At 36.1% G+C, this 8,572-nt stretch overlaps 1 non-coding gene across 1 annotated transcript; it reads right to left on the reverse strand.

The window, feature by feature from the left end:
• Window positions 1–643: 643 nt before the first annotated feature.
• Window positions 644–749, reverse strand: LOC122127617. The gene has a single exon (XR_006151219.1). It is a non-coding gene; the product is annotated as a U6 spliceosomal RNA (small nuclear RNA).
• Window positions 750–8,572: the final 7,823 nt, after the last annotated feature.

Below are 8,572 nucleotides of genomic sequence, written 5' to 3' on the forward strand. Positions count from 1 at the left end.
AATGCCATTATTTTGTCCTTTCTAATGACTGGAAAATATTCCGTTGTGTATAGTTACCACAGTTTTTGGATCCATTCATCTCTGGTGGGATATATGGGTTGTTTTCATATCCTAGCTACTGTGAACAGTGCTGCGATAAACATGGAGGTGCATCTGTCCTTGAATATTGGTACCTGTTGTTCAGGATAGATGCCTAGAAGTGGTATGAGTGGGCCATAAGGAGCGTCAATATTTAGCTTTCTGAGGACTCACCAGACTGATTTCCAAAGTGGTTGTGTAAGTGAACATTCACACACACACACACACACACACACACACACACACACACACACACACACACACACACAGAATGTTTTCTTGACCCATTCTTCTACTGAGGGGCATCGGGGTTGGTTCCATATCTTAGCTATGGCAAATAATGCTACAATAAGCATTGCTGTGGTGGTTGTTTTAGTATGGACTTGTTTGTGATCATTTGGATGAATGCCCAAAAGTGGGATTGCTGTGTAATAGGGGAGCTCTATGTGGAGTCTTTTGAGGAACCTCCAAACTGCTTTCCAAAGTGGATGAACAAGTGTACACTCACACCAAGAATGCAATAGGCTTCCTTTCTGGCCACATCCATTCCAGCATCTGTTGTTTTAAAAATATGGAACGATTCACTAAGTTGCATGTCATCCTTGTGCAGGGACCATGCTAATCTTCTCTGTATGTTCCAATTTTAGTGTATGTGCAGCCAAATTGAGCACAGAACATTTTTTTATATGTAAAGTGTAATTGATTTTCTTAAACTACACAATTCAACAAAAATAAGTTAAAAAGAATTGTGAAATTTTAGAAACATGTATTTCTTACATAAGCACACATTTAAGAATAAAGTCAAGATTGACATGCCAAAAACAAAATAATTCCAGATATTTGTTGTTCATGAGATGTATAGGAAGAAGAATTCAATTATTCTACACAAGGCACCTGTCATAATGATCATTGCAGCAAATGTTAAGGTTTGTTAAAAGTTTTAATGTTTTAAATATGTTTCATTTTGGGATTTGCTTATATATGGCAAAATCAAGACTGTTTGCAGGTCATAAAATTTTTCGATAAAGTATATAATTTTTCTGGTAGTATGTACTAGTAAGTATGTACATTTCATAGTTTATAGAAACTTTACTAATAATAAGTTGCAAAGACTGTGTAAAGAAGCAGAGTGAAGAGGTAAAATTTTAAGTACACAGTTTCTGTTAAAACTTTAGGGCTCCCTTACGTTATATGTTTGTGATGAACAAATAATGATTTAAGCCACATACAAATGGTGAGATGAACTATAAATAGTAATCTTAGTGGGTAAATTTAAAAGCTACTCATAGCTTTATCCAGATTTAAATGTATAAGAATATGAGAAAATAGTAAAATCAACTGTGTACACTTCAAATACTGAAAACCCTGGTAATTGTTTTCTTTTTTATTTTAGTAATCATTAATATTTAATTATTGTTTTCTTTATTTATAGCATTTTTTCCTTGTTGTAATATAATACAAATTTTTGTGAGTAGTGATTAAGAGGTACTTTGAGAATATTATTGGGATGGCCATAGCATATTTTATAGGTGCATGTGAATGTACAAAGAGCAAAAGTAAAAACAAAATACTGATTAAAAATTTTATCAAGTAGAGCCTGAATCAGGAGTGTTGATAAATGTCCACACCTAAATCTTAACCCTAAGCTGAAGTAGTGTTATTACAGAATTGAGGCTACAAAATTGTTTTGTTTTGTTATGTTTTTTTTTTTTTTTTGCTTTGGTTTTGTTGGTTGTGGGGCTTGAACTCTGGGTCTTGGGTACTGTCCCTCAGCTCTTCAGCTCAAGGCTAGCGCTATCACTTGATCCACAACACCACTTTCACATTTTTCTGCTTATGTCGTGCTGAGGCATGAAATCCAGGACCTCATGCATGCAAGGCAAGCACTCTACCACTGAGCCACCTTCACAGCACCTGAGAAACTGTGATTTAAAAAATCATCTGAACAATATTTGCTTTCTGCTTTGGGTTATATAATGAAATATGTGAACACATTTTTATATTTTCGTGAATTGTTATACTTTTAAATTTATACTAACTGCAGCCAATTTATCCTTTTCAAAGTCAAGAAATATTTCTGAGAGTTTGCTTCTGTGAAGAATGTTTTTGCATTTATAATTTCTTCTGAGTCATTTTTATTTTTTATCAAAATCATTTTACATTTTATGTTGATGAGTTATCATACATCAAATACCTTCAAATGTATATGTAGAGTCTCAAGATAGCAGTATGAATATTCTCATAAACCTCTTGTTTATCTGTTACACACTATAAGTATTATGATATTTTTCTCTCTCTTTCACTCTCTCTCATTTCCGCTCTTTCTCTTTCATGCTCCTTGTCTGCTACTTAGAATTTCTGCTGGTCTACTATTATCCTTCAGGGTCCACTGGTTTTGTGGGAACATGATAAGGACCATCAGTTACCCTTGCATTCTTCAAGAGTTATAACAGTGACGTGAAATTATTCTTTGCCATTCTAAATGGCAAAACAACAGATCTAGGAATTCCTTTTCACTTTTAGTACTATTATAAATTTTATCTCATACGAATCATTGAGACTGATAAGATACTTTTAGCCTGGGTCCTAAAAATTCTTTTTCTTTTATTATCAGTAAGTAACAAAAACAACGCTATCCTATGGAAAGTAGGCTGAAGTTGTTCACAGGGATGAAAAACAAGGTAATGGGGGAAGTGAGTACAAAGGATACACCTCATATAGCACAGATACTTAGAGCAGTTTATCATGTACACTTTGTGATAAGGACAATGCGCTGGGAATTCTAGATTAAATCAATGAACACCTGATATATATGAACATATATTTATGTTTGTATATTTATTTATATATGCATATATGTGTATATCGGCCCATATATGTAAACATGAATGTTACTATACACACAAATACACACATATGTACACACATGTACACATGCACAAATGGAAAAAGACACATATATAGCAAACATAAATTTTACTAGTTGTTCAATATGCCTTAGACAGACTGCTTGGAAATAAATGTGTTGAAGATGTATTTGTCTCTAAGAGTTCTTTTACCACTCCTCTTACCTCTTCCAACTTGTAGGTTTAGAGATATTCGACTTGAAAAATGCAGTACAAGTGATAGCAAGTCACTCAGAAATCTCAATAAGTATAGGTCATATGATGTCTCCCTGCTCACCATGGAATCCTTGCTCTTGTAGACACTCTCAACAGCCAAATTAGTAGGACAATATCCTTGTTAAGAATAAAGTTATAAGGCTTTAAATGGCATCCTTCCTTGGGCTCTTTTCCAACAGCCAGCATCAATTCTTAAGCAGATGAGTGACTCCTCAGAAGACTGGAGCGCAGGTCAAAATTTAACCAAACCATATGAAATATCTAAAGTGAAAAATGCTGACTGAGGTTGTGCCGATGACCTGGCAACGAAAATAAGAAAAAAGAAAGTTTTTTATGTATTAAAATTTGAGAATAATTTGTAACCTGTCAATAAATGTGTAGAACACAATTATACCAGCTCACAAAAGATGATGTGCATTTCATTTATGTGCTTTTGGACTTGGAAAGTGTTTTTAAGTGTGTCTACACAAGTAGAATCAGCATGAAACAAGCCAGCATTTCTTCATTTAAGACACAAGGAAAGTATACAGGTTGACCCATTGGAACAATGAGATTTGCAAGATAATATTAGAGGGGGATGTACGGAGGTGTTGGGGATGTGTGAAGGTAAGGAATAGTAGGGGAAAAACAAAGGAGGTTGTAACAATGCTCAATAAAAATGTACTCATTACCTTACTTATGTAACTGTAACATCTGTGTACAGTATCTTTACAATAAAATATATATTAAAAACGTACAAGGAAAACTTACTTATAGTAAGTTGTATTTGTCACTCAATATAAGTAAGGTATTGGTTTTAGGAGCACAGGCATATTAAAATTTTGCAAGCTCAAATTCTCTACATAAACACAGTTTTTATCATTTTCATTAGAATCTGCCCACAACCTACTGCAGTGTAATTTCTGTGAAAAATTTTACTACATTCTATGTTTGTAATGGAAAATAAAATATTTTCACTATCAACAAATACAAATTTATTTTATTTTTTTTTCTTTGCCATTCTTTTTTTGTTTTTAAATTTTATTTTATTTTATTTGAGAACATACTGTACAGAGGGGTTACAATTACATGGGCAGGAAAATGCATACATTTCTTACCAAACATTGCAGCCTCCTCCTTTGTTTACCCTTCACCTCCCTTCCCAGCCTCCCCCCTCCCCCCCACCCAATCATACCTCCCCTCCCCACCCCCCACCGACATTGTAAAGCTGGTTTTGACATGACATTTTGTACTTCTCATTGTTGCAACAGGTCCACCTGAATCCTTAAACGACTTGTTTTTCCCCGTCTCCTCCACATGTTATACTGACATCAATATAGTGAAAGCGGGGGTTACACTGTGGGGGAGGGACATACAAAGCAACAAAGAAATAATCTTATAAATGCGTTAGAAACACATGCATGAAAGAAACAAAAACATTAAAATACATATTTGAGGGTTCGTTTTCCTAACATCACATTCTCTGACTTTTTCAGCTTGACTCATACCTATACTAGATATTGCAAATAAGGGAAACCATGGGACCTATGTTTCTTTGGGCCTGGCTTACTTCACTTAATATAATTTTTTCCAAGCCTTTCCATTTCCTAACAAATGGGGCAATGTCATTCTTTCTGATGGAGGCATAGAATTCCATTGTGTATATATACCACATCTTCTTGATCCATTCATCTACTGAGGGGCATCTGGGTTGGTTCCATATCTTAGCTATGGTAAATAATGCTGCAATAAACATAGTTGTGCTGGTAGCTTTAGTGTGGCCTTGTTTGTGGTCATTTGGGTAAATGCCCAAAAGTGGGATTGCTGGGTCATAGGGGAGCTCTATGTGAAGTCTTTTGAGGAACCTCCATACTACTTTCCAAAGTGGTTGAACAAGTTTACATTCCCACCAACAATGAAGTAAGGTTCCTTTCTGTCCACATCCCCTCCAGCATCTGTTGTTGTTAGAGTTCTTGATTTTTGCTGTTCTAACTGGAGTGAGGTGATATCTCAATGTTGTTTTGATTTGCATTTCTTTTATGGCTAGGGATGTTGAACATTTCTTCATGTGTCTATTGGCCATCCTTCTTTCTTCTTCAGAGAAGCTTCTCTTTAAGTCTTTCGCCCACTTACTTATTGGGCAGTTGTTTCTTTGAGGATTTGTTGTTGGGGGGTTTAATTTTTTGAGTTCCAAGTATATTTTAGATATGAGACCCTTGTCCGTTGTATGGCTAGTAAAGATCTTCTCCCAATCCGTGGGCTTTCTATTGATCTTGCTAGCTATGTCATTTGCCCTGCAGAAGCTCTGCAACCTTATACAATCCCATTTGTCCAACCTTTCTTTGATTTGTTGTGTTTCCGGGTCTCTATTCAGAAAATTTCGGCCTGAGCCGAGGAGACCCAGGGTTTCTCCTATTCCATCCTGTAATGTTTTCAGAGTGTCTGCTTTGAGTTCAAGGTCTTTGATCCATTTGGAGTTGATTCTGGTGCAGGGTAATATATAAGGATCTAGCTTTAGTTTTCTACATGTTGTTAACCAGTTTTGCCAGCACCATTTACTGAAGAGGCTGTGTGTCTTCCAATCTATTGTTTTAGCTCCCTTATCGAAGATTAGATGGCTATAGGTCTGTAGGTTCATTTCTGGGTTTTCAATTCTATTCCATTGGTCCTGAGGTCTGTTCTTATGCCAATACCAAGCTGTTTTGATTACTATGGCTTTATAGTAGAGTTTGAAATTTGGTACTGATATTCCTCTAGCAGTGTTCTTTCCGTTGAGGAGCGTTTTTGCTATTCGGGGTCTTTCATTGTTCCATATGAATTTTTGGATTGTCTCTTCTATTTCCTTGAAGAATGAGGTTGGAATTTGGATAGGTATTGCGTTGAATTTGTAGATAGCCTTGGGAAGTATTGCCATTTTCACAATGTTAATCTTTCCAATCCAGGAGCATGGGAGGTTTTGCCATTTTTTAAGTTCTGTGTTGATGTCCTTTTTCAAGATTTTAAAGTTTTCATCATAGAGGTCCTTCACTTCTTTAGTTAAGTTAATTCCTAGGTATTTTATTTTTTGTGGGGCTATTACAAATGGAGTTGCTTTCCTAATTTCAACCACACTTTTCTCATTGTTGGCATACAGAAAAGTCATTGATTTTGGGGGGTTAATTTTATAACCTGCTACTTTGCCAAAGTTTTGAATCAGCATGAGTAATTTGGGAGTGGAGTCTATGGGATTCTTTAAATACAAGATCATGTCATCTGCAAACAGGGAGAGTTTTATTTCTTCTTTCCCTATTTGGATCCTCTTTATGTCTGCATCTTGTCTTATTGCTGTAGCTAGGCATTCTAATACTAGATTGAAGAGAAGTGGAGAGAGTGGGCATCCTTGTCTTGTTCCTGAGTTAAGAGGAAATGGCTTTAGTTTTTCACCATTGAGTATAATGCTGGCTGTAGGTTTGTCATATACAGCCTTTATTGTATTGAGGAATGTTCCATGGATTCCTAATTTTTCCAAAACCTTCATCAGGAAGGGGTGTTGGATCTTGTCGAATGCTTTTTCTGCATCTATTGAGATAACCATATGGTTCTTATTCTTGCTCCTGTTGATGTGATGAATAATATTAATTGATTTGCGTATATTGAACCAGCTTTGCATCCCTGAAATGAATCCTGTTTGATCGTGGTGTATGATTTTTTGGATGAATTGTTGAAGTCGATTGGCCAAAATTTTGTTGAGAAGTTTTGCATCAATGTTCATCAAAGAAATGGGTCTATAATTCTCTTTCTTTGATGAGTCCCTGCCTGGTTTTGGGATGAGGGTTATGATGGCTTCATAGAATGTGTTCGGTAGTGAGCTTTCTCTTTCAATTTCATTGAAGAGTTGGAGGAGTATTGGTGTGAGCTCTGCTTTGAAGGCCTTGTAAAATTCCGCTGTAAAACCATCTGGTCCTGGACTTTTCTTAGCTGGGAGGTCTCTTATTGCTTTTTCTATTTCAATGCTTGATATGGGCCTGTTAAGCTGGTTTAACTCATCTTGGTTTAGTTTTGGCATGTCAATATTTGCTAGGAAGAGGTCCATTTCTGTCAAGTTCTCAAACTTATTAGCATAAAGTGTTGAGAAGTATTCCCTTATAATGTTCTGAATCTTGGTTGTTTCCGTGCTGATGTTTCCATTCTCATCTCTGAGTTTATTAATTTGGGTGTGTTCTCTTCTTTTTCTGATAAGATTTGCTAAGGGTCTGTCAATTTTGTTAAGTTTTTCGAAGAACCAACTCTTTGTTTTGTTGATTCTTTCTATAGTTTTTTTGGATTCTAATTCATTCAATTCTGATTTAATTTTGATTATTTCTTTCCATCTACTGGATTGGGGTTTATCTTGCTGCTCTTTTTCAAGGAGGTTTAGATGTGTCATTAAATTGCTAGTTTCAGATCTCTCCAATTTGTTGATGTAGGAGCTCAGAGCTATAAACTTGCCTCTGAGTACTGCCTTTGCTGTGTCCCAGAGGAGCTGGTATTTTGTGTGTTCATTTTTGTTGAATAGCATGAACATTTGAATTTCCTTTCTAATCTCTTCCATGACCCACTCATGATTCAGCCGTGTGTTGTTCAGCCTCCATGTGATACCGGACTTTCTTTGGTGGCTTTTGGTATTGAGTTCTAATTTTATTCCCTTGTGGTCAGAGAGAATGCAAGGTATAACTTCAATGTTTCTGAATTTAGACAAGTTTGCTTTGTGGCCTAAAATGTGGTCTATTTTAGAAAACGTTCCATGTGCTGCTGAGAAAAACGTGTATTCTGATGCTGCTGGGTGAAATGTTCGGTAAATGTCTGTTACGTCTAGTTGATCTATGCAGCTGTTCAGATCTGCGTTTTCTCTGTTGAGTTTTTGCCGAGTTGATCTATCTAGTGGGGAGAGTGGTTTGTTAAAATCCCCAACAATTAATGTCTTTGGATCTATATGGGATTTGAGGGAAAGTAGTGTTTCTTTGATAAATTTGGGTGCTCCATTGTTTGGTGAATAGATATTTAGAATTGTAATATCCTCCTGAAGGAGAGATCCTTTAATTATTATGTAGCGACCTTCTTTATCTCTTCTCACGAATTTTAATTTGAAGTCTATTTTATCTGATATTAGGATTGCAACTCCCGCCTGTTTATGCGGTCCGTTTGCTTGGTAGATTTTGTTCCAGCCTTTAACATTGAAAATGTGTTTGTTTTTACGGGCAAGATGTGACTCCTGCAGGCATCAGATAGAAGGGTCTTGTTTTTTAATCCAACTAGACAGTCTATGTCGCTTAATTGGAGAGTTCAGTCCGTTAATATTAAGAGGTAGGACTGAGAGGTATTTGGGAGTTCCTGCCATGTTATCTACCTTCTTGGGGGCTGCGAAAACTGGGTTC

Source organism: Dipodomys spectabilis, unplaced genomic scaffold (genome assembly GCF_019054845.1).
Source record: "Dipodomys spectabilis isolate Male_0828 unplaced genomic scaffold, ASM1905484v1 ptg000304l, whole genome shotgun sequence".
In the NCBI taxonomy this organism is placed as follows: Eukaryota; Metazoa; Chordata; class Mammalia; order Rodentia; family Heteromyidae; genus Dipodomys; species Dipodomys spectabilis.